The 26,828-nt window shown below is 43.8% G+C and overlaps 1 pseudogene; it reads left to right on the forward strand.

The window, feature by feature from the left end:
• The first annotated feature begins 666 nt into the window (after positions 1–666).
• LOC115324185 lies at positions 667–26,362 on the forward strand (annotated as a pseudogene).
• The last annotated feature ends 466 nt before the right edge of the window (positions 26,363–26,828 follow it).

Raw genomic sequence — 26,828 nt, forward strand, 5'->3', positions numbered from 1 at the left:
CAAGGCTGCCAGAACTGTTCTAAAACTGTTTCACATTAGCGAGAAGAAAATCACGAGGGTATTTTATGAAACGCGTACTAAACACGTGTTTTCTTATTTACGTGTTCAGCTTTTTGCAATAGGCTAAAATATTGCTGGCACAAAACAAAATCTTGCCGCTAACTGAAAGAGAACAACGTGAACTATAGGACACTTGAGTAAGACTTCATAATAGTCCTATCTCACTAAGCGTTGCCGCATGCCTGAAGCCGCCCTAACTTTAGTTCAAAGGAGGCATATGGCAGTGTACGAGAAGTCTTGTGGGGCTACTCGGTGGTCTACAGGTGCAGAGCTCCACGAGGTTGTCGTACGTGGAGAAAGACTGAAGTTCCCTGGATGTATCGCAGCAGCGGTGGCGTATTCAAACTGGCTGCTGAGATCAGCCTATTGTCCATTTTATCAATAAATAAAAACATAAAATGACAGGAGCTTCGACGTTTTGACAGGCCTTATGAACAATTTTTAAATGCCTGATGACGCAACAGCCATAACAAACAAATGCTTTTGGACTTCCTTCGCGCGAAGCAGTGAAAGGTTAAACGTGTGAAATGTCAAAAATAAATTTTCTCCGAGTATAAAAGCTTCGACTTGAAATTACAAGAGTACTTGTATAGTTGCTGCTTTAAAATGGAAGTGATGTCTTTTTCCTTTCTATGGTGTTGCTTAGCAATACTTGTCGATGCGACACCTGGAGACATAGGAATTGACGAGGACAAAAATTATTGGAAATATCAAGACATAGACCAGGCAAGTTCGAATTTAATTTGACGTGATGTTTTTTGCGATTTTAGTCAGTCATATTACTCAAGTGAGATAGTGGAGTAAGTTCTGCCACATATCATTCTGAAAAGAGTTTATATGAACCGATAAATTTCAGAATGATTGAAATGGGAAGGAGAGAGAGAGAGAAATAACTTTATTGAGAAGCTGGTGATCCTAGGCGTCGGCCAAGAGCCCTTGGGCTCTAGCAGCGTCTTCGGCCACTTGGATGACCCAGCTTTGATCAGCTGGGTCGGAGCTGAGCAACACGGTCTCCCATTGCTCTACCTGAGTGATTCTGCGACCTGGTGCCGCCGCCTGTGGACAAGCCCATAGCACATGTGCTAGGTCTGCTCTACCTTTACATCTGTGGCATTTGTCCGAATATTGCCCTGGGTAGCAGTAGCTATACGTAACCGGGTTTGGGTACGAATTCGTTTGGAGAAGTCGCCATACTACGGACTGCCTCTTATTGAGTGATGGGTGAGCGGGGGAAAGTGGGCCCGCCCCATTCGGTAATGATTTGTAATGTCCGTGTAGGACACGAGCCGATCCCTGCCCGACCATCGGAGCGAATGCGCAAATGTGGTGTTAGGGTCGATGTCTGCTCGTTCGGTGAAGCCACGAGCTGCATCGTGCGCGCATTCGTTCCCGGCCAGGCCGGAGTGGGCAGGTGCCCATATCAGGTAGATCGTGCCGGTCCACGCGTCGTTGCGGAAGCCAGATTCAAGGATTGCAGACGCCTCTGGTTAGATTCGTCCTCTCGCGTAATTTAGAATGGCAGACTTGGAGTCGCTCACTACGTATTTGATTTTCGTGGAGGCCGTCATTGCCAGGGCAATGGCCGCCTCTTCGCCCACCTCCGTTTCGCTCGTGCGAAGCGAGCCGGAAGCGATGGAATTTCCCTGTCGATTGACTACCACGAAGGCCATCGCGTCGCGACTCGCGTAATCGGCCGCGTCCACGTACACCACGTCCTCGGACTTTTCGTATTGTTTGTGAAGGGCTTTCGCTCTGGCCTGTCTTCGCCCTAGGTTGTGCACGGGGTCCATGTTTTTCGGTACAGGTGGAATGTGTATGCTCTCCCTTATTGCTGGAGGTAATGCGACTTTGGTTGGGGTAGTCCCCGGATGGGCGATGCCGAGCGAGTCGAGGATGTACCTGCCAGTAGGGCTGTAGGTTAGTCGTTCCCGTTGTGCTAAGCGTTGGGCTTCGATGAGTTCGCTGAAGGTGTTGTGGAGCCCGAGTGCCTCGAACCGTTCGGTCGAGGCGGTGAGTGGGATCCCGAGGGCTTGTTTGTAAGCTCGCCTAATGAGGGCGTCGATTTTGTGTTCTTCTTCTTTTTTAAGGTGTAAGAATGGAGTGACGTATGTTACCCTGCTTAGGACGAAAGCTTGGACTAATCTTACTAGATTGTGTCCCTTCATGCCGTGATGGCGGTTGGCAATGCGCGAGATGAGTCGGGTGGTTTGATGTACGCTCTTTTCGAGAGCGAGGACGGTTTCGGTGTTGTGTCCGTTTGCCTGTATGCGGAGGCCAAGAACCCGGATGCTTCTTACTATGGGGATGCTTTGTGTCCCACCCGCGAAGAGTGTGACGTTCGGAGCCCTACCGAAAAATCCGGTATAACTTTCCCTATCCGGAATATGGAACCGGAAATTTGTTACTGGAAACCCGAAATCCAGATTAAGAACAAAGGAATAATTTCTGAAAACCTAAATTCCAGATAGTTCCGGTTCCATAATCCGGATAGCGAAAAGTTATACCGGAATTTTCGGTAGGGAGGGGTCGGATCTGTGGGCCGCCCCCGGCTGGTCGGCCGGTAGAGTACAAGCTCCGATTTTTGCGGAGGGCAGCTGAGACCGCGAGGGCCTATCTACTGTTCGACTGCTTCGATGGCCTGTTGTAGTGTGTCCTGAATATGACCGTCACTGCCTCCGGGGACCCAGAGCGTGGCGTCGTCTGCGTAAAGGGTATGCTGAAGGCCTTCAATTTGATTTAAAATTTTGGGAAGACCAATCGTGGCCACGTTGAAGAGAAAAGGGGAGAGGACCGAGCCTTGCGGCGTCCCCCTGCTTCCCAGCTCCATCGCGTCCGACTGGAGTCCCCCTATTGAGAGGGTAGCTGTGCGGTCTGAGAGAAAATTGCTGATGTAGTCGTACACCCGTCTTCCAAAACCAAGTTTGCCCAGGTTCGCGAGGATAGCCGAGTGTTTAACGTTGTCAAAGGCCTTCGTGAGGTCGAGCCCCAAGATGGCTCTAGTACACAGTGGGGAGCAGTGCGCCCCGTCTATGACGTCGTATCTGAGCCGAAGCATAACGTCTTGCGTAGAAAGTTTTGGTCGAAAGCCAATCATGGTGTGCGGAAAGAGACCGTTGTCTTCCATGTAGCTGTTGATCCTGTTGAGTATGACGTGTTCCATTGGCTTACCCACACAAGACGTGAGGGAAATGGGTCTAAGATTTTCGAGCTGGAGTTTCCTGCCTGGTTTCGGTATCATGACTACCTTTGCCGTTTTCCACTGGTCGGGTATTTGTCCCCGTTCCCAGCAGACGTTCATGTACCGGGTAAGGGCTTCAACTGAGTTGTTGTCCAGATTTCTGAGCATTTTGTTAGTGATGCCGTCTGGGCCTGGGGCGGAGCGAGTTTGTAGGGCCAAGATTGCCCCTCAAACTTCGCTTACCGTGATGGGTCGGTCAAGTAGGTCGTTGTGCTGTCCTGTGTAGGGAGGGAGGGCCTCACGCGGGGAGTCCCCGATATATCTATCTTTAATGGTCTTGATTAGCTCTGTGTCGGAGCCATTAAATTTGTGCAAAAGTATATTGAGGTTGTGTCTTTGTGTGGTTTTGCTGTTGTCGGGGTCGATGAGACAGCGGAGAATATTCCAGGTTTTTGCGAGTCCTATTTCGTGTTCCATGCGATCGCACGTGCTGTGCCAATTTTGACACGTTAGTTGTTGTGTGTAGTCTTCGATGTCACGATTGAGGATAGCGAGACGCCGCCTGAGGTTGCGATTTAGCTTTTGTGTCTGAAGTCTCTGATGCAGACTGTGCTTGGCTTCCCACATGTGGAGGAGCTTTGCATCGGCCTGAGAGAGCTCTGCGTCTTCAGGGATTTCTTTAGTAGACTGCTTGGCATCCCTGCGGAGTTGTTCCGCCCATTCCTGAATGTCAGCTATCTCCTCGATGGAGGGATTGCTCGCTATGTCTGAGGAGGCACGTTTAGCGGCCCGGATTTCGCGGAAGGTGTCCCAACCAATAAGGTGGAGTCGTTTACCGGATGTGCGTTTAGCGATTCCAGTTTCGACCCCGATAGCGACGAGGTAGTGGACGCTGCCTAGGTTTTCTTGAGTGTTGAGCCAACTGGCTTCTTTGCGCGTGTTTTTCGTGAAGGTGAGGTCGGGAGTGGTGTCGCCGCTAACGCTGTTTCCAATGCGGGTGGGGTGTGTTGGGTCAGTGATCAATGTGAGGCCCTCCCACTGCGTATCGAGCCAGAGGTTGCGCCCCTTGATAGTGTCCCGTTTATGTCCCCACTCGGGGTGATGTACATTAAAGTCTCCGACGATGACCAAGGTATTTCCCCGGGCTAGTTCAAGGGTTTTACGTAAAAGTTTGCCGAATTTGTGGGTGTTTCGGGGAGAGCTGTATACGTTTAGAATAAATGTGCTGTGCGTCCTTTGTTTCCGGTCCGGGATTAATTCAACGAGGACGTGAGCCGCGTACGGCGCGCTTACCCCGGTATCGCGACGAATGGCCGGGAGGTTGCGTCTGACGAGGGTGTCTACCGTGGGTTTTTGCTTGGAGTTTACACCAGAGGCGTCTTCTTCTAAGTCTGAGAAAGATTTGTAATTCGAGAGTTTTGCAAAGGCGCCAGTTTCTTGAAGACAAACGACGTGAGGCAGTTCGTCCGAATTCTTGGTTTTAATAAATTGTTAGAGATGAGCGCGTTTCCTTTGAAATCCTTGACAGTTCCATTGCCAGACGACGAGCCTGCTGAACGTTCGGGTTCTATTGTGTTGGGAATTGGACATTATCGTGAGGATTTTGGGGGCTTTCCGCCGCGGGTGGCCTGTTCCCCCATCCCTGCCCACCCGTAGGGTGGCGTTTTCAGAGGCTGTAACCCTAGCGTTGAGGCTGGCGATTTGTGTGCCCATACTTTCGGCGAATTGGGCCACCATAGCTTCGAATTTCGCGCTGAGCGTTTCGTTTAAGGTCTTGCTAAGGTTTCCTCCAAATTCTCGGAGCATGTCGTCATCGGCGTTTTTTTTGGAGCCCGAGAGTGCGGGCTGGCTAGGAGTACTCGGGCTTACTTCTTTGGCCCTGCGTTTAGACGGTGGAGAGTCAAGGGGTGAGTCATCCATCGCGTCGGCAGAGCCGTTTTCGGATGGGGTTTGAGGCGACTGCTTAGGTGGCAGGGCTAGCTGCTTAGGTTGGCCTGATTTCTTAGCGGCCTGGCCTAGGTTGCAGGGAGAAGGGGGTGGCGTTGAGTCGGCACTGGTTCCCTTTAGTTGTGCTAGTTCGGCTTTGAGTTTTTTTTTATTTTCCGAGATGACGAGCTCTAGCATCTGCCTAATTTTGGTAATCTCGGACTGTTGATCTGATTGTTCGGAGCTGGGCCCACCCTTCGGAGGGGCACTGCGCTCATGGGAGGTTTTGCTGTGGGAGACCGTGTTTGCCCAGCTCACCTTGTTTGTTTGATTGCCTCCGGTTAGCTGCCTTCCGTTTCGAGACGGGGATCTCGACTTGCGTCTCTGGTTCTGGCGGCCTTGGATGCTGGGGCTCCGGCGCCGCGACGACGAGCGCGAGCGATGTTGACTGCTGGCGGAGCTGTCCCTGGTCCCTGGTTCGCGACTCACGTCCCGTCTGCTTTGTCGCTCATACTGCGGGAGGCGTGGGAAGGAGCCCGATCTACCGCGCTGACCGGGCGTGTCTCCGCTGAGTTCGTCTTTCTTGAGTATGGACGGCGTCGAGGCTGGGTTGCCTGAGCCTTTTTGTGGTCGTCGACGGTTGTTCTGTATCTGTTGCTTTTCCCACTTCCGTTTCTTGAGAAGGTAGGGAGTCTGGAAACGGAGTCGGCACTTTTTGTCGCCGGTCGGATGATCCCGGCCACAAAGTGCGCACTTGGGTTCACATTGATGGTTTTCGGACGGGACTTCGGTGCCGCAGATCTTGCAGATCTTTTTGTCGGGTGCTGGGCAGACGTCCGTGCGATGGCCGAGCCTGCCGCACCCGTCGCACACTTCGTGCCGCTTCTTGTGTATGAAGCAGCGGTATTCGGCGCCGCGGTAGTAAACAGTACGGTACCTTAATGCCTTCAAAGACGATGATTGCCGAATTCGTCCGGCCCATTCTTCGTGCTTGCAGAATCGTGGTATTCTTCTTATAGATAAGGCTTCTTGTGATATCCTCAGCACTGTCGTATTCGGGGATGTCGTGTATAACCCCCTTGAAGGTGTCCTCGGGAGGCGCCGCATAAGCGGTGACATTGTAGGATTTTTCTCCGTAGCGGAGCTCCTTGACAGCGGTGTATTTGCTCGCATGCTCCATGCTGGGGGTGCTGGCCACGATGATGTTTTTTGCGGGGTTGATTCTCAGGAGATCTTCCGCCGCTTCGTCGTAGCCGAGACCGGTAGCACGGAGCACTCCGTCGCGCAACTCGGCGTGGCTGATCTTTGTGATGTCGAGCCCCCCTCGCGGGCGCAGCACGATCTTTATGTCTTCCTTGGGCAAGGGCGGCTGGGGCGGCAGGCGCGGTTTCCGAATTGTTTGCTTCTCGGCACGCGGCTGACGGTTAGTAGGCCGGGAGCCAGCGCCTTCCTGATCATGGGAGTATCCCGGGGTTAGACCTAGCTGTGCGAGGGCTCGGGCGCCACGTCGACGATGGCTTGTTAGCCACCCGGCCTCCTCGGTTATTTCTTCAGGCGAGATGGACTCGCCGTCTACTTCGATGCTCACCGTTGCGTCGCTCCGGGTTTCGGGGATGGAGGTGCCGGACGGCGAGAGGGATGCCGAGCCGGGGAGAAGGCGGCTGGGCCCGCCGCCACCGCCCCGCCGCGGTGCACCGAAGTTTGGGTTTGGGTTAGCGGGCGGCCACGCCCCGGATGGAGTAACCGGCTGGTAGAAGCCAGGCGGTGATCCAGTCTTCTAAAAAACGATGTCCGTCGGCAGCGAAGACCTTTAGACACCCGGTGTGATGGTTGTTTCCAGGATAATCGTGAAATTTACGCCACAGAACGTCGGAAAAGACAGAGCCCCTACAGAGCGCATCCGTGCAGCGAACGCGACAGTGGCGCCCTCCAAAAAATGGGAACGAACAAAAATAAATACCAAGTATTAGACTTCTGCTTGTTACTTGAAAATTTTAATGAATTAAAATCACAAATTACCGAGTTTCAAATGTGACGGACCACCGTTACAAATTACGTTTGCTAAAAAGTAACGGATTACTTCACTTTTTACGTTACAAATTGGTTTCACGTTACTGTTTACGTAGATTAATCCAGAAGGTAATAGAAGCAATTTGTTAATTTTTTCAAAAATATTTTGCAACACTAATTTTCCTTTCTCGTACGCCCGTCTTATGGTAGTCTTTCTAAAAATAAAATATCGCATTTACGAGTAATAGTGTAGGTGCAATCCGTTCACCTGCAAGCTGACAAGGCGCCGAAAAGCTGCAACCATACCCTCCATCCCGCTAGCTTATGGCATCAGGAAATGATCCCTCGAATTGTGCAGACATATTCCTAGCGGTGCGCATCCTCAGTAGCAGCGTCTACCTCTGCTGCGACATTCGAAGCTCTTGGACTCGGGTGTTTCGCTTGGTATTCACAAGAAAACAAACACTTGGTTCTAACGTTACAATGTGTAGCCTCTCTTTCTTTAGAAACAACAACTAAATTGCCATATTTTGATCTGCTATATTCTCCATACGTAAGTCAGTTAGGAAACTAAACGTGTTTACACGGATCCCTTGAAGATGGTTACATTTCCCTTGGTCAGAAAAGAGTTAAGGATCACGGGAATTGATGTTGAATCTACTGTCTTTGCCACATAAGAAAGCCGTCGATAAGTTTTAACTTCTCCCTTTTACGGAAGACTGCTCCCCCGGTGCGTCGATCGATCCCTTTTGCCGTCGTGCCCGCGAGCAGGCCATCCAGGGTAGGTTAGACTGCACGTCAGAATGGGTGAAACTGTGCGTTGAGTCGTACTGTAGCCGCTGGTCAGTGGATGGTACGGAGTGGTTCGTACCGATCGCTAGCTTGGCTTAGCCGAAGAATCTCTTTAGTCAGCTGGGCCATCAACGTTGACACCGAGCTAGTTATGAATTTCGGGAGCGCCGTGCCGGCAAAAGATGGCCTCAACGAAAAAATTGGCAACTTCTGCAGCAGCCCCAAATAATAATAAATAATAATAATAATAATAATCTCTTTATTTTCCTTTCCTTTCTGTGCAAAAAATGAAATAGGGGGAAAAGATGCGTGACTTGCAGCTTGTCGAGGCCCTACCCTTTGTGGCACACAAACAGCGGAAACATTTTAGACAACACAAGCGTAAAAACAAGATGCTATACATTATTACATCGATTAGCTACAAAAATGTTGTAACCATTGTTTCTAACAACATATCATGTAACATACCCCTTAATGTTTTAGCAATGCAAACATTTTCACTTTCGACCTTATTTAAAAGCGACGCTAGTTTATATCTTAAAGAGGTTATTCTATCATTAGTGCGGTGAGTATTCACACACCAGTTCTGGCTATGTCTTCTTTCATACGTCCGGTTTGTTCTCATCAAGCCCGACAGCACGGAAAGAAAAACAGTTGTTATTTTGTCTTACTACCGTACTGTAGACTCTCATCAAACGATAGTTGTACAAATGATTAATTATCACAATCTATGTTTTCAAGAAAGCTCCTCAGAAGGTTGCAAAAAAAAAAGAACATTTTCAATTGTGAGAAATAATTTCTTCTGTGTTAGAAGCAGTGTTGTTAAATTTTGTTTCGTTGATCTTCCCCAGACCAGTTGAGAGTACACGTAATGAGTGAAAATCAAAGAATAATAAAAGAGAAACTTCACTCGCGCGGGAAGCATAAAATGAATTTTAGATATAATTGCAATTTGCTTTGCAAACGCTTGGGGGATACACTGAAAGTGTTCAGTTCAAGAATGTGATTCAGTAAAAATGACGCCAAGAATCTTAACGGTTTTTGCCATCTCAAAAGAAGATAAATTCATCGTGATATTTAAAGGCCACGATAATTTACGATTCCGTGACTTAAACAGTACTCATTTAGTTTTGTCTCTGTTTATTATTAGTTCATTAAATTGCGTTCATAACTGTAGGTTTTCGAGAACGAAAATGCCGCCGTAATTTTGATCTCAGAAGTTGTTTGGCCTTTAAGAAAACGAGATGTACCGCCCGTATATGAAATATGCCTAACGTTTCGTGCACATTGTGTGATATCGTTTTATAAAAATAATAAATAACAGCTGCTCAAGTACACTCCTTTGGTGGACTCCAGTCGAATTCTTTTGGTTGCTAAATTATAATCATTTAGGCTAGCAAACTGCGTTCGATATTCCAAATTTGATTAAAATAGTTGAAGTCCAGTTCCTAGGATATCATAGTGCTGTAACGTCTTTAATAGTATGTTAGGAATAATTAAAACAAACACCTTAGAAATGTCAACATACACTCCTAGAATAAGCTCCTTTTCTTCGATATATTTCAATCTTTCTTCCTTTTGCATTATCAGTGCTGTTTCAGTTGAACGGTTGTTCCAAAGACCACGTTGAAAATTAAAGTGTATGTGTTGCTTTTCTAGATAAGAAGAAAATCTGTGGTGCATTACCTATTCCCGACTTTCAAAAAAAATCTATAATAAGAAAATCGGTCTATAATTTTTAAATATCTTCTTATTGCCGCATTTAATATAAGAGCAACTTTCGCAAGAAGCATAGTGTTTAGAAAACAGCCAGTTGAAATAGACACGTTAAATATATACGTCATCTGTCGGATGTAAAGAGAAAGATCTTTGATATAACAAAATGGACCAAGCTTATTTCCTAACCCCGCAACGTCACCTGCTATGCTAACAAAGTAATTATTCGACGTATTTTACAGAGAACATCCAGAAAGTGTACCTTCTTCACAAGTTACTTAATCTAAATTATGATCTTCTGTTTATGACGATATTAATTTGTTTCCGGAGTAACCCTGTTATCTTCTTGTTTGAAGAGGTTTATATCATAGGTGGACTTCGCACGTTTCTATAGATCAACACGCTTATTTTCGATACGTTTTAAAACTCTATAAATCTTCTGGGTTTGTCGTTTTCAAGAAATCCTGAAACAGACTATTTTTTTCGTCTATTTTGTTCAAAAGCTCACTTGTCATCAGAGGCTTGCGAATTCTTTTCCACTGCTTGGCGGGGGCCCCGTGTGAAAAACTCTCCTCGCACGAATTTCGAAATGTCTGTAGAAAGCCTCTATACGTAATGTCCGCGTTTGTTGGCAAAGGATTTGGTTCTGGTCAATTACACTTAAAGACACCTAAAGTATTCTGATGCAGTGTTTATTATGTTTTGAATTTGAAAAGTACGCTGCGCTGAACCTTTGTTAATTTTATGAGGTTTGTTTATGTACACAAATATCGGGAGATAATCACTGATATCGGTGCTAATAGCGTTAGCGGTGATGGACGACGCATCGTGGTTGCTAAGAAAAAATAAATAAATGTAGACGTTGTGGATGTAATTTTTCTTGCTCCGGTCGCCATTATTTTAAAATCATTAACGGCAATGCTTGAATCAAGCGGTTTTTTATGAGTAGTATTTTCTACCATGTTAATATTGAAGTCTCCGCGAAGAAAAATAATATACTTGTTTTCTACTAAAAAGTTTAGTAAGCCGTAAAAGAAGTTTAACAAATTATTCACGATTCCAGGTGATGGACGATAAACCACAGCAACGATATATGTGCCAGAGCGCAAACACAGAAACTCAAAATTACCCGTAACTTGAGTAAATTACAATACCAGTTCGCATTTGTAGTCATTTCGTACAAGCGATGACGCGTCGCACCACCACCTCTTTTTTTATTAGGGCAGAGTGAGCAATTCTGATATTCTGGCAGACTAAAAATGCAAGATTAATCTGTATGCCAACTTTCCGAGAACATGATAACCGGGAAAGATAAACCAAGACGACCAAACACTAGATACAGACTGTCATATGTTTCTTTGGCTTACCGAACGTTTAAGTGAGTAAACGATAAACAAACGGGTTCTTTGTATACAATATAGCACGGAAAGTCATGCAGAGCCATGGCGACTTGGGACTGAGACAGAAGGCGTCCAGCCTTTGAAGGCGCTTTCCTCTCAGAGTCTTACCTAAAGATGGAAATATCCGCTTCGTTTTTTATATGAATCACACGTGCTCCTGCAGTTCTTCGCACAGGAGCTTTTCCGCCTGTGTGCTATGCAACCGCATATCGTTTTTCTTTTGCCTGATGTTTCGCTCATTGAAAAAGGTCTTTTTTGCGACTTTTTAAACATCTTGTATAACAATATGTGGCATACTGTTCTTTAGGGTATTCACTTTCTTTGGTCACGCGTCCATGCCCTGTTGCCTCGTAAAGTGAACAATAATTTCGGGTACGTTATCTTGCCTCGCGGGCAGCTTGTGAACAGACACGATATTGTTCTGTGCTAGTTCGGGAACCTTGAGGTTGTTAGCAACTTGGTTTAATGAGATCATCAGCTACTCGCCCTGCACCGCAGGGATCCCGTGAATTTCCGAGATTCAGTCGCCTACTCAGAAATTCCAGTTCATTCACTTCCTGCAGGAGTTGATCTTGCATTATTCTCTACGCTTCATCTTTTTCCTCTTGTTCCGTCACTCTCTTTTTTAGTTCTTTAATACATACTTTTGTTTTGGCGTTTGATTTTTTTTTCTCGAATTCATTGAACTTCATCGAGATATACCGGATAGAATGTTCCACGCTCTTTACATTTGCGTTTAGAAGTGGCAGACATTCCAGCTTCAGGTTGATCCCCGCTAGAACAAACGCAATACTAAGTTCAGCCTGGTTGTCCTCACTGCAGCTAGCACGCGAGGAACCACTCCTACACGTTGGACTCTGGCAGGTATTTTTTTGCATCTCTTTTTCCTTTGTAAGAATTCTCATTTATGTCCGCTCAATTTCCGAAATGGTACGTGCTCGCACACTTCATGCACTCTAAGGACCCCTAACCCTCTTCCATGATGGGCGACTGACATGCCTAATATGCACTGGACATTTTACAAATCACGGAAACACGACAATAAGAAGGCGGCAGTGGCAGTGGCAGCGGCAGCGGCGGCAGTGACAACTTGGGTAACGTCAGAGAAATAAAGAAAGTAATGTGCGACCTTAAACATTGGATGTTCTCAAATTAGCCAAGTTCTTCAGTTCCCATCGCCGCTGCCAAACGACTTCCCGGGTGGAACCACTCCCCTTATATGATTTCGATTCGCAGAACTGCGCCAGTGAAGGCCGAGTCCAATGCACTTTCAAGGTTTGCAGAGCAGCAGGCTAGGCCCGCCAACGAAAAAGCAGCAGAACATTGGCGAGAGCAATCGCCACAACACCGACAGCTTGGTTCAAAGCACTGAGTATGGCCGAGTCCAGCGCGGATTCAAGAAGATACTGAAACAGTCGAAGTGCTCAGATTAGCTAATTTATCCTGCTGTCGCCGCCGCTACCCGAAAAAAAATATTATGGGCATTTGTGTAGGCATACCGGATAGCTAATTTGTGGCGATGATTATCCCTCGGTTCCCCGACACCGACGATAGGAATGGTCCTGGTAGGTCCGTTTCGACCTGCTGAAACGGAGCAGTAGGAGTCGCAATCAGTTGCAACTGTCCTGATATCTTCGTTGGAGGTCTCTTGCGGCATTGCCATTCATGGCACGATCTTGTGCACTGGCGAACTGTCTTCGGAAGATTAGGCCAGTAGTACTTCTCACGAAATCGGGCCAGGGTTTTACAGCAACCGTGATGTCCGGACATCAGGTCGTCATGACAGGCTTGGAAGATCTTTTCTTGAAGACCGGAAGAGATCGCCAAGAGCCACGTCAAGTTTATGTATCCAAAATTATCATTGTAGACGACATGTACCTTGTTGAATGGCGAAGGTTGGCAATGTTCTTGAGAAGACAACTGTACACCCTCGTCCTTCCGAGTCTTCCTTCAGAGTCCGCAGTAAAGGATCGTCGCGCTGGAGTTTCGCCATGCCATTGACGTTCCTGCTCCCAGAAAGCTCTCGCCGTCGCCGTTGGTGCAGGTGGTAGTTGACTCAACGGGGCTCTGGACAGGCAGTCGGCGTCGCTGTTCTTTCTGCCTGACTTGAAGACGGTCACGTCGGACTCTTGTGACCATAGGTTTCAATGAGCGAGGCACCCTGATGGATCTTTAATGTTGTCGAGCCAGCACAGAGGGCCTGTGACCGCTCGAAACAGGTTCCGTACAAATACTGTCGGAATTTAGACAGACAACGGTAGGGCATTCCTTATCCGTCGTAGAGTAATTTCGCTCCGCGTCTAACAGGGTGCGGCTTGCGTAGGCGATCACTCCCTCGGTTTTTCTTGTTTCGTCTCGACTATTAGTAATGCCGCGCAGCCCTACTTTCAGGGAGAGGCAAGGGCGGTATATGTGATCGGCATCCTCGCAGTGGCAGCGCAGTGGCCAACGGTCGGTCTTTCGCTTCACGTTGGTCTTTATCGGTGCAGGTAGTTCCGGGTGGGCGTACTGCGCCCGGTTGTCTTGGTGTCGAACATAATGTTGCCCCACGGTGTCCCGTCGAGTGGGCGCCTAGTACTGGTGGGGAACTAGGGGTGACCTCCTGGAAATCGCAGCGTACGTTATCGAAGGGGCTTCATCAAGTGCTGTTACACCGTTGATGGGGGTCTGCAGTTAAAAGGCTCGCTGGCCTTGCTCGCTTACTACTTCGGCGACGGAGAGTGAAGCCGGGTGATCGGCAGCAGGCATTCATTTCCTGAGCTTCTTATAGGTGATGTCCTGGAAAAAGGTCGGTGCCAGTATTGAAGCCAGTTAATGCGGGGGCTCCAAAGTTGGGCAGTCACTGGTAATGGGTGCCTTGAGCTTAGAGGGCCCGCTCGATGCCTGTGGTCTTTGTCACGAATGCCTCAACGGTCGCAGGCGGGTTCCTTACGAAGCCCCCAAAGGTGCTTTGTTTTACTCCTCGTATGAGGATATTAAAATTCTTCGTCTTTCCCTGCGCAAGGGGTTCTGCGCGGTTGAATGATCGGAGGACGTCTTCGACGAACCTGAGGAAGCTTTCATTTGGTCCTTGATCTATCGCCTGGTTCGGTTTGCTGATCTTGCGGCCGCGGCTGCGGCTGCGGCCAAGAGGAATTTTTCTGTCACGTGACCAGCTCCATGGGGACAAGGAAGCTTGTTTTTTGGAGTTTTTTTTTTTAATTGTCACAACTGCAGTTTTTATTAGTCCTAGATAGGCGTCTCTTGTTACTGAAAGGAATCGTAGCAAGAGCGTTATTTCAAAACAGATAAAACTGTAAATGCTGGGGAAAGGATGCTTGTTTCGGCTCCGTTTGTGTGAAAGCCAAACCGATGCTGTTACCTTGGTTTCCTTTTAATAGACATTATGAAATGACTGTATTAGCGAGTTTACTTGCGTTAATCATTTGTTTTTTCTTCCCGGTGCTTCGATTGAAAAGGCGGGAGTAACAGTAAAAACCGTGTAAGGCGCAATAGTGCAAGTGGATGATTTCCTAAAAAGGTTCACAGTTAAAAAGTTAGACACGCGCAAAATACAAAAAAAAAAAAGAAAAAAGAAAAGAAGTCCCTAGCGCGATTTGAACCCGGAACTTTCACACCGCGACGACAAGTACCGGCGCTTTAACCTCTCGACCATCGCAGAAGGGGCGAGCCTTCTGCTATGCTCGAGAAGGCGGAAATATAAATCGTTCTCAAAAGTGTACAAATGATATTGACTTTTTTTAAATTTCAGGTCCTGAATAACCCCGATCCAAGATCTTGGTGTTACTATCGAACATATAAAAAGGAGACGCGGGGTTGTGAACACCTCTGTGGGCATGTGAAAGTGGAAGAGAACCAACCAAATGGAAGTGATTACGAATGTATGTGGGCAACTCGATGGGGAGAAAAAGAAAAAGACTGGATGTAAGCTATAGTTAATCATTTTATATATTATGTGAGGTAATTTTGCAGAAATTGACCACTACGTGCATTCTCTTTAGACGCGCGAGGAGAGTGTATGCGACTCCTTATAAATCAAGGATGCATGCCGCTGAGCGACAAGAAAACAACTCAATGCTTATAACCGGAAGAAAAGGTAAGAAAATAGTGAAACCCAGTTTTCATCAGATGCTCGCTTACGTAAAATATTAGTAAACTATTTTTTATGAGATCTTAATATCTGATCATCGCTTCTAATCCTAAGGGCTAATCGTACGCCTTAAATTTTGGGCACAGCATCGAAGTATTTTTTTTTTATGAAGCATCGGATGATTACTAGCTGATTAGTAGCTTTGCGGCGCCACCGTTGATTTACAAAACCCGTATTGCAAAAGAGAGCCTTCAATGTGTCAATTCTAACGACTGCTCTTACCCTTGCGGTGGCTAGGATCAATATTAGTGACAATTGTTAACATCTGTTTGCTCTACAGACTACCAGCTTCTGGCTAACTCAGTAGATAAAGGGCTCCGCTAGCCTTGGAGAGTTTCCGGGGTTTAATCCCTGACCAGGCTAATTTTTTCATCGGCCACCAGACGCCTACAGTGCGCCAGTTGCTTATTATTTGATTAGGAAGTCAATTTATTTTTACGTAAAGTTTATCTTCCTCGGGGACTCTTTATAATGATAATAATACCAAATAATATGGCAAAAAATAGTGCGTGCACAGGCAAGACAGACACACGTAAGTTGAATATCATAGGATTTGGTGTTGAGCCAAATTCGACCCCAAGTAACTGAATTACAGGTTGAATTAGTAAAGACCGAACAGTATTCTGAAGAACGTTAGGGAGCAGCGCTAGCAAGCAACAATATAAATTTTTTGTTTTGAAACTTCTTTTCACCTTGTCGTTTCAAAACCTATCCATGTTTAGAGTTACGTCGGTGTTAGTCACTGAAGTAGATTGGATCAACTAAGCTATTATTTGGCAGATATTTTGGAAACAGCATTCCTCGCGTGACAAGTCCTGTGCCTGGTGCCTTTTCCACCGCTCCGTAGTGTCAGCTGTACTGAGCATTTATGACTCTACAGCTCATGTTGAATCACAATTTTGTCTAGTATCATAAGAGCAGCGAATTAAATCTTGGTTAGAAAAAAATATTTAAGCAATTTGAAAGAGGACCCAGTAGCTCCAATTATACTTGAACAACATTATTACTAAGCACTTTTCACTGTTTTTAATGGAGACATGGATACCTCAAGTAGCCTCAAGCAAGAGCTAAAAAGCCAAATTAGCAGAAGCCTCAGTTCAGACAAGGGATGTCGCGACTAAAGCGTTTGTGACAGATATCTCATTTTGATGCTTGTATATAAGTATTTTTAAATATAAAAAGTAGCGCGACTAAAGCAGATTCTTCACTGATAACACAATATGTTTTGACCTATGATTTGTACTTTTCTGGGCATAAAATCGTTTGAGCTGCAGAAATTTCAACAGAACATAAAAAATATGCGGTTTTCAGTGACATTTCTCGAAGATTATATTCCGAAAGCACCTAATAGACCCTTTCCGAAATTCAGTCTGGCCACTTTGATCACTATCATCACCATCTGAAAAATGGCATATGTGCCATACGAATGGCGGCTTTCTATTTACTGATGAAGGAACATGTTGAAGATACTCCTAAGCTGAGGATTCGAGGCCTGTACATTCTAGACGTTAGCACGTTGCGAAATTGGAATTGAATGCAAGCGCTGCGTAAGTGTTTATTTCTCTAATTCGGGCCCAGTGAACCCGTTAGCGGCACAAAGTCGACTTCGAAACCCCTTGACTTATTGAACTTTATCAAGGCGTCTGTCTGGGCTGGCGCTTCGTTCTGACTGGTTGCATCGTTGTAAGAATCGACACTGGAAGAGATTATCCAGAAAAACCTGTACAGCGAAAAGTTTACTCTCGTCTGCCAGTGACATGCAAAAGTCGCGGTGCCCGATAAGATACTGCAGGCTACGGGTTCATTGCCGCCATTCGTATGGCAGAAGTTAAGCCGCCATTTCAGCCACCAGATGGCACTGAATTTCAAAAAGGGTCTATTTCCCAATAGACCGATCTCACCAGCCTGTTTGATTACGCCACCGCTGCCGCAAGGCATCGAGGCAACTTTAGTTTTTTTTGCACGTGCGACAACCTCGCTGGAGCACTGCGCGTGTAAAGGACGAGAAGGCACGAGCCCTCGCGGGCATGGCCGTCTGGCTCCTGAGAACTAAAGTTATGGCGGCGTCACGCATGCGCCGAACGTTTAGTGAGAACGGTCTGTTCGCAAGAAGCCTATCATGCCACGGCAAATAATTACAAAAAAGTGTCAACGTTGTCCTTGGAAGAATGTCGAGTAGCGTTAAGAATCTCAAGTATTATATAAAGTTAAATAAAGTTATTTTCAAGAAATCCCTAGAGTAGATAGGAAGTGCCAATTTGAGAGGAATTAAATAAATAGTTTATTGCACAAAAAATATAAACGAATATATTTTCTTTATACTTACAAGCGATATATTCCGTCACTAAGTGATATATATCATCATGCCTCTCGAATAATTTCATAGGCGTAGTTAATTTGAAATCTTCTTTAGGTGAAAAAAGGGGATCAAGATACCGGTTGATTTACTCTGACTATAAAAAATGTTATATTCTCAGAGTTCTGGGCGAAAGCAACGGTGAGTGGGAGTGGTTTGTTTTCCTTAGTGTCCTCAGCTTTAAAAAATATATGCGTAAATTGAAAAAAAAAAAACACAAGAAACATTAAGGTGCGTTCAGCATCTTAAGCGCCCTAAAACATTCAAATTGGTCGCTCCATCAAGGTTTTTTTTTGTTTATTAAACATTATTGTTTTTTATTTATATGTTACCCAGATCGCCCAGGGGACATTACTACACGGGGCTTCAAAATAACAGTTTTTCCGACATATATTAAAACCGTGTTCTAAAGCACAAGTATTTCACAAAAGTATAATATACATGAAATAATATTGCAAAACGAGAAGTACTTCATAAAAATAAGAGATATTAACACTCAAATAAATGTTACAGATTTATTGAAAAGGGTAGAGCGTTGAATCAGAAGTTTTTGTGACGATGTATTCTGGAAGACACCTAAGCAGCACGCACATGAATGGCCAACCGACGGCTGATTAACGTACGGCCAGGCACTTCTCGACGGCCGATGCCTGGTCAAAGATCTCTGCAGGACCTCCAATGTGGTCCTTGCAGTCATGGACTGAACTTGGAAATAAGGTTTTGAATAATTGCACTCAACATTTAAAATTTTCTTTTGAATGTATAATCTACACTTGATGAAATGTTATCTGGTATATAAAGATATTTGTCCTTGTTAACGCCTGAAGGTTTTACGGGGATTTTGCAGCATAATTGGAACTAAAATATGGATAATTTACGATTCCAGGCGGCACTGCGGGTGCTGCTTCTTAACAGTTCGGACTGGGCTAGTCACGAAAGAGTCCTTTTATTCATAAAAAAAAAAATAACAAAAAGATCCCCGTATTTTTCTCAGCTTATCTTTGGATGCTTGTCTAGAAGATTATTTTATTAGTTTAGGATTAGGCAGAAACAAAAAACGAAGACTGGTGGAGCTTGGAGGCATTGTACGCCTTCGTTTGTTCCGTCCGCGTTCCGCCAGCTTAGGCTGGATGCGGGGAAACAAAAATGTTGTCGTAATAGTAACACAAGTTTAGATTGCCATGCTCCCCAAATCTCAACGAAACGTATATCTTTCTCGCAAAAATCATGCATCCAAGTCAAATAAAATAAATTTGTTTTTTATATTGGCCAAGTGACTTTATGTTCGGAAAAACAAAAAGCCTTGAGAAATGTGGCTTGACTCGGTCCATGCCCCGACAAATTCGTATGACAATGTTACGGTTTACAATTGAAAGAAAAGAAGAAAGTCTTAGAATCGCGCCTTTCAAATTATTTCATAGACCACCAAAATTTGATTGTATTTCCACGTTCGATCACGAATCGGATGATACCGCAACGTGGTCCTCAGCTAATCGCTCCTTCATTAATAAAAGTGGCATCGAGCGCTGATTAAGGTTTTCTCTTCTCCTACGGCACCATGGTGCGCAAACAAATAATATACTCATCCGCGCGCAACCATAACTGTAGCCCAATGCCAATGAAAAACAAATACAGAACTCACTGGCAGACAAAAAAGAAAAATATATTAAACAGACTACATAAAAAAATCCTAACGCTGCCTAAGAAGGCATTCAAATATGAAATAATTTTAGCACCTCTTTTACGTTTGAAAGTGATGAGGAGCGATTCCCAGTTTTGGGTGTTTCAGACCAATGAAATACTCAAGCGCAATGAATGTGCGCCTACATTTGTGATAGTATTCAAACTTAACGATCAAGTACATGCAGAATGCAACCAGGACTGCCTAAGCAGGCGACACGACTTCGAAGTGACCTCCGCTCCCACGTAGCTGGTCACCTCACGACCAAGTAAGCTTGAGCTGACAGCCGCCGGGTAGATTGCACTGCCTGCCTGGAACCGAAAAAATCTGAAAATCATATCATATGAAATTGAAGCCCATTATCCCCAATTTAAAGAAAATCTTATGAAATATTTGTTTTTCTAAGCCGCATTTGGAGCATTTGATGGGCCACTGATGCCATCGTTGAACAGCATTAGCCCTATTCACCAGACGTGACAAAGTAGCACTTTAGCTGTTGACTAACTACTAGTGAAGCAAAACTATAAAAAATTAAACATTGATAATATTGTTACTTTTTTCAGAACTATCTATTGTGTCAAAAGATATCGATAGTGGACTATCGAATGTATTAGCAATAGGGCAATTCAATAGTACTATTGATTGTAGTATCAAAAGTTGGCTTTTAGTCGAGCGTAGTAACTACCAAAAGTCAATTTTCAAAAATTTGTCGAGTTTACATAAAATTGAAGCACTACGCAAAAAGGTAATATCAACGGATACGTATGGACAGGCAAGGCGTGGTTTAAAAAAAAAAACATAAAAATTGAAGGGAGAGAAAACATAGGAATTCATTCTCGTGCAATTAATATAGAAGTAAAACATAAATGGCTGTTTGCTAGTTTTCCTGCGCACATATTTTGTGTATTCATGGGGTTCAGATATAAGGCTTTACATTGAAGTATCTCTCTCTTTGTAAAACTCTTCAGTATATTCAGTATTTTAAGTCTTGCAGAGCACTCGTTAAAAAGATTTAGCATAAGGGTTTTCACAAGTTGGTTTAAGGCTTGTTCTTTTTTTTTAATATTCAATTGACACACATTTCTTTTCATAACCCAAACAACGACAGGTTAAAATTAACACTCTGCTTGGAATTTTGTTTTCTCCTAATAACTATTTACAACGAATTCCCGGAAATCGAGAATTAGCCGTTGATAAAAGCATTTAGGCTTGTGTTTCATGATATGTCGCCACTTGTTTTTCGGTCATATTTTGGCAGAGTTGAATAACGGTGGCTGGGAAAATGTTCACCTATTGGTACAAAAAAAAACTTAAAATACAGAGGCCGTCCCTTAACCTCTAAATAAATATATCTGTTTAAATTAATGTAACTGAACTTTTGTTGTGGTGACTTCAAATTGAACATGCCAGAAAAAATGCTTATACCAAGAAAACATTATAACTGATTCTTTTACTTTTTCCATTTCTTAAATACTGTATGTTGGGAACACGACGTTAACTGAATCAAAAATAAATAATAAAAACAAAATTTATTTTTGTGATTTAAGTAACAATATTGTTGTCAATGAGGCATTATTTCAGTTAAAAAATATTGTGAATCGAAAGAAAATTCTGTATTCTTTCATTCTCGATACCACTTTGTTTCGAAAAAACGCCAAAATTTTCTTTCCATGTGGGTAAAGTCATGTCCTTAAGGGGTACATTTGATCACCATCGTTAGCTTTATATTCAAGCAGTGTTCGGGATTTATGTAACACATATATAATTTACTTATCAGAGGCTACAGAAATATTCATTTTTCTGATTGAGCTCATAAAAAGCAAAGGGCAGACCCCGGAGAGCACTCTAAACAGCAAAAAACAAACTTCTTCAACAGCCTATCAGGTTGATATTTTTTATTCATAATTTTTTAATAGTATACAATATATAGAATAATACACTATTGTAAATAGTTTCTAACAAGAATTCCTACCGTTTTGTAATTGTTTTTATTGGTTAATATCGTTTTTCGATAATTATGATGAAGTCCCTATAGCAGTTGCATTTTCTCCGAGCTACACGACATTTCCTGGACGTTGTTCGTCCGTCACCGAATAAAAACCCATCAATAGCATTACGATAGTTTAATATCGCTATTTTATTAATATTCGATGATAAACAATTTCACGATAGTCAACTATTGATATTATGCTATTGATTTTCATGATAGCCGACTATCGATAGCACTATCGATATTTGACTATCGATAGTCGACTATGGAGAGTGCTATCGATAATCGAATGAACTATCGATAGTGAAGAAACTATCGATAACACTATGAATAGTAAATTGACATCACTGCTAACTACAACTTAATTATCCCATGGAGCGTTGTAATCGTAGCATGGTAGGCACTTTGCATTCACCGTCCATGATTAAACTTGTCACCAGGATTTCCTTAGGTGACTAATAAATCTGAGTCCAGGGGTAGAATAACTCTAGCAGGTGAGTAGTGACTTCGCACCACAACCGACTTCCATGATTGCCGGCACTAACTGCCGAATGCCGAACTTCGGCGAATATATAAATATTTTGCCAAAGTGACTTGTCACAATCAAATCGAATGCATGTTCTATTTCGATCTGAGAAAAACAGCACACAAAGAAAAAGACATAGAAAATGAACACACCAAAAAACACATATGCGAGCTCTGTGTGTGTCTTACACTAATTTATTTACACCAAGTATACCCTCAATTTTCTCTCGGAAATGCACGAACATCACAGACACGAAGCAAATATAAAAATAAAGAGGCCCTTCTTAAGTGCTTATGCAAACAAGAATTTACAATTAAGTATCTGACAAACTTTACCTGCTGTAAACAGTGTTAAGGACTGGCACGAGGTGAGACGAAGAGAGCAGAAAAAACACCATGTGCACGGTGGTGGCCCTCAGTAGACATTAAGGACCCTCGACAAAATCACCCTGAAACGTTGACGCAGAATGGAACAAAAATATTCAATCAACTTCAAATAATACAAACATGAGTCATCCAACTGTGCTTACAGAGTGACCAGACATTTAAAAATTTGCGATCGAAGGCAAGAAAGAAAAACAAAAAGCCGACAAAATAATTGCTAGCCTCGCTGCCGGCAAGTAGCTGCCGGCTTGAACAAGTAGTTGAAGTGCAGAAGTTTTTGTAATAGTATCTTGGGGGATAAAAGCAAAAATTATAATATAACATTTTATATAACTTAAAAAAAACACCTCTGTTTATATGTTACTGATCTTGAAAAAAAAAGATCACTTGGTTTGTAAGACTGCTGGATAACTTTGCGAGTTGGCACCTTGTGTCATGACCATAGCGAAAGGCTGCATACCGGGTGTCTTTGAAAAGCAGACCTCAATATTAGAACACACTTGCCCGTACAGCATTCGAACAATCGAAGTTCTCACGAGTGGAAACTGAACTTCTCATTTCTACTTTTTTGACAGCGTGATCAGTCACAAAAAAGTATCAAATTGTTTTTAGAGATTCGGGCCAAATCGCACCTTCGCAAACTACGCATTACACTCATCTTCGCATCGGTTGATGCCATAGGGTTTTTTTGCCAAAGGGCCCATTAAGAACAATGATTATCGTTCAGCATAATTTGGTAAATAATTTATTGCTTATAAATAATTATTAAAGGGCTCCCTGATAACAAGAAATTCACTGCTGGAGTGTTCTACAGAATCCCTAACTCTGACCCAGCTGTCATAGAGGTACTTCAGAACCGACTATCCAGTGTTTCGAATGACTGCGTAGTGCTTGGAGGTGATTTTAATCTACCGGATATGATATGGGACGTGGAACTTTGTGCATCTGATACCATGAGTTAGTTGAATCTTGATCTCAAATGCATGGTAGACAGCTTAGCACTTAAAGAGCATGTTCTTGTACCTACGCGGAATCAAAACACACTTGACATGTTTCTCTGCAACTACCCTACCGCTGTTACACAAACTGATATCATACCCGGTATCAGTGACCACAGTGCTGTGGTCACAAGTAGTGACTTTCAGGTTTCGCGCAAAAAAGGGAGTGCGGGTAGAAAGGTGCTGTTTTATGAAAGAGGTGACTCTGAAGGGATCACTTCTGAACTTTCAAACAATTTCCTTTCCTTTGAATACCTTGCCAAGGAGATGAGTGTTCATGACATATGGGTAGTCTTTAAGTAGAGAATTATCAGTTTAACTGATAAATACGTTCCAAGCATAGACTCGTCGAAGTAGAAAAAATATAGAAAAACCATAGATTACCGGTAGCCTACTGTGGCTGATAAACAGGCGCAAGCGTGTGTAGCACGGTATAAAATGAAGATATCGGTGCGAAATATAAATAAGCTAAACGAACTTACGTCATTGTATAAAATAAAGGTGAAGCAAGCCAAAAAAAATTATCTGCAACGGCTGGAGGACGGGATGAAAGCAAACAGCAAACAGTTCTGGAAGTACATGAGGCGCTGTGGTAATGATCAGATTGGGATAGGGACGTGATGGTCAATAACGAAATAATTACCGATGACTGGCGCAAATCCGAAGCCTTCAATTAATATTTTGCAATCAGTTTTTTTGCCTCCTGAGAACATCGAATACGGTAGATGCCAGGGCACGTTCAGTGCAGTGCCACCAGTTGAACTTGCTATAGGAGGTGTGTTGGAACTTCTAAAACATATGGATGAAGCTAAGGCAGTAGACCCAGATGGGATCTCTCCGAGAATTTTAAAACGTTGTTCAGATGCGATCGCTTTAAACCTTTTTGTAATATATAACAAATCGTTGAATGATGGTTCATTGCCAGACGATTGGAAAGTGGCACACGTAATGCCTGTGCACGAAAAAGGACCCCCAAAAAAATTACGAATTACAGACCGATTTCACTGACATCTATATGTTGTAAATTACTGGAACGTGTTTTATATTGTCACACCATCAAGCATTTAAACTGTCATATTTTTTTCTTTCACTCGCAACATGGGTTCCGAAAGGCATACTCATGTACTACACAACTAACTGAGCTTTATCATGATTTGATGACGGGGGTTGACGGAGGCGAACAGATTGATTGTGTTTTCTTAGATTAGAAAAAAAAGCGTTCGATGCGGTATCACACGAACTATTATTATACAAATTAGAGCGCTTGAATTTTGACACGACTATTCTAAATTGGATAACAGCATATTTGTCATCACGTCATCAGCGTGTTGTTTTAAATGGTAAAACTTCAAATACTGTAATGGCAACATCTGGTTACCGCAAGGGTTTGTTTTGGGTCCATTATTGTTTCTAATATTTGTTAATGATATCAATGACGGTGTGAATTCACATGTACGACTGTTTGCAGATGATTGTGTTGTTTATACATGCATAAAAGACGAGAAGAGTTCCACGCGGCTGCAGGTTGATATGAATCGAATAGAGCAATGGTGTAAAAAGTGGAAGATGAAGTTCAACGTTAAAAATGTGCCCATGTTAGTTTTACCCGCAAAACCAAAAGTTGAAGCACGTTACCAATTGAATTTTGAAACCGTAACAAAAAAGCAAACAGTTAAATATCTTGGCGTCACTCTGTCAGCTGACTGCACCTGGAAAGGTGCAGTCTGCACATTAACGACGTTGTTATGGGGCCGGCAGAGCGCTTGGATTTTTAAAGCGAAATTTAAGGGAATCAACTAAAGCTATCAAAGAGCTGGCCTATCTGTCTTATGTACGCCCAGTGCTAGAGTACGCCTGCACCGTTTGGGATCCTTCTCAGCAAAACCACATTGTTGCTTCGGAAAGAATTCAGAGTTGTGCCGCTCGTTTCGTTTTTGTGCGGTGCGGCCGTTTTCAGAGTGTAACCGACATGAAAAAAGAACTGGGATGGTCTAAATTGGCATTAAGACGAAGAAATTTGCGCTTGAAGTTTTTATACAACATCGATAACAATAAAACTGGCATTAATAGCTCATTTTACTTATTACCACCAAATTATATCGCAAAACGTTTGTAGTTTTGGCAGGAATGATTTCGCCCGCGTAAATTATTACGTAATTGTAGTGAACGCTAATAATTTTTCTCAATAGGCCTCTTGGCACAGACTAGCACAGACACTACGGCATTAACGTTTTTCTGCGCGATGCGTAGTTTTGGCAGGAGCGATTTCGTCCGCGTTTCCAGAAACACAAATATTTTCGTGCCGTGTTGCAAGGCTAAGTTTTAGAATAAACTTTCTTCACTGTTAGGTATTAGGGTGAACCTCTAGCGTCAAGGTAAGTGATACAAATTTAATTTTGTCGGAAAATAAAATACTAAACATTTTAACGAACTTCTTTTTAAGACTAGCCCAATGATGTGTTATTCATTGCTTCAAGTATGCACTGTTTCCACCTTGGCGGCTATACTTTCTCTTTCTTGAAAGCGTAAAGTTTGAGCGTATACTTTATTGAGCGATTTCCATCTGTTAAACTGGGGCATTTCATAGGCATGTCGTCGGAAACACCCTAATCCTTGCCCACCCATAAACGGCAAGTTCCTTTCCGGCGATGTTTCTAGAAAGTATATTTTGTGCTGATTTTCTTTATAGGGCGCGCCTGTGAGCTCTATCTTCACAGCCACGCTGTTCATGCTGGTGTACCTGAAGAATGTGAGAATGTATATGAAAAAGCATGCGGGAAAGGTGATCCATCCTATAAGCAGCAAGTGTATTACCCGTGGTGCGAGGAGCACATGGAAGGCCTAACATAAACAAGTTCAGGAGAGTCGTCCCAACGAGGACCGACGGAAGAAGTTGCAACCACAACATTACCTCCTGGATGCTGACATTCTTTTTTCTAATAAAAATAATTATGGGCGATAAAATAAAGTACCTACACATACGCTCACAAAACAGTCGTTATGAATCGTTATTTGATCCAATATAATTCTGTGCTTAAAGGGGCCGTGTTATAATACCGATTCGTCTGTTTTGTGTGAGAACCAGTTGTTCTGGGTTCAAGGTTGGTCCCTTGCGGCTTTTGTTACCATTGTTTTTTCGAGGTCGCTTGAACGTCATATCAAGGTGTGTTTGGGCGCTGTGGGCGGTTTTGTGTAGGAATTGTATAACGGTCGGCCATGGGACGTGCGCTGTTGTCCGGATATCGGTGCGGGAGAAGACGTATATAAGCGATGCTTTCAGTAAAAGTTGCTAGCTGAGTATGAGACGTATGTCCTGTCCTGTCCCCAATCCTTCCGCTCGTCTCCGGTCTTAACAATGTGCAACCTAAGCCAGCTCGCCTGCTTACAAGCTTTATCATATGCATCATAGTTCGTTTAAAATATCTTATTGCGATGGCATTCTTTAGATCCCGGTTGTACTGCCCCTCTGGGCAGTTGCGAGATCGCTATGCTCATGCCCAAATCAAGCGAGAGTGACGAATAGAAAGAACCAACACCGAGAAGCCTCAAGCAAATGAATCAAGCACGGTGTACCTCCGGCAAGTTAACAATTACTCGTGCTTGCTTCATAAGCACAGAGCAACAGTACGCTTGTCAAATAGGCTTTGCTTGCGTGCTTCATT

The sequence above is a fragment of the Ixodes scapularis genome, unplaced genomic scaffold (genome assembly GCF_016920785.2).
Source record: "Ixodes scapularis isolate PalLabHiFi unplaced genomic scaffold, ASM1692078v2 PGA_scaffold5__190_contigs__length_132052651, whole genome shotgun sequence".
In the NCBI taxonomy this organism is placed as follows: domain Eukaryota; kingdom Metazoa; phylum Arthropoda; class Arachnida; order Ixodida; family Ixodidae; genus Ixodes; species Ixodes scapularis.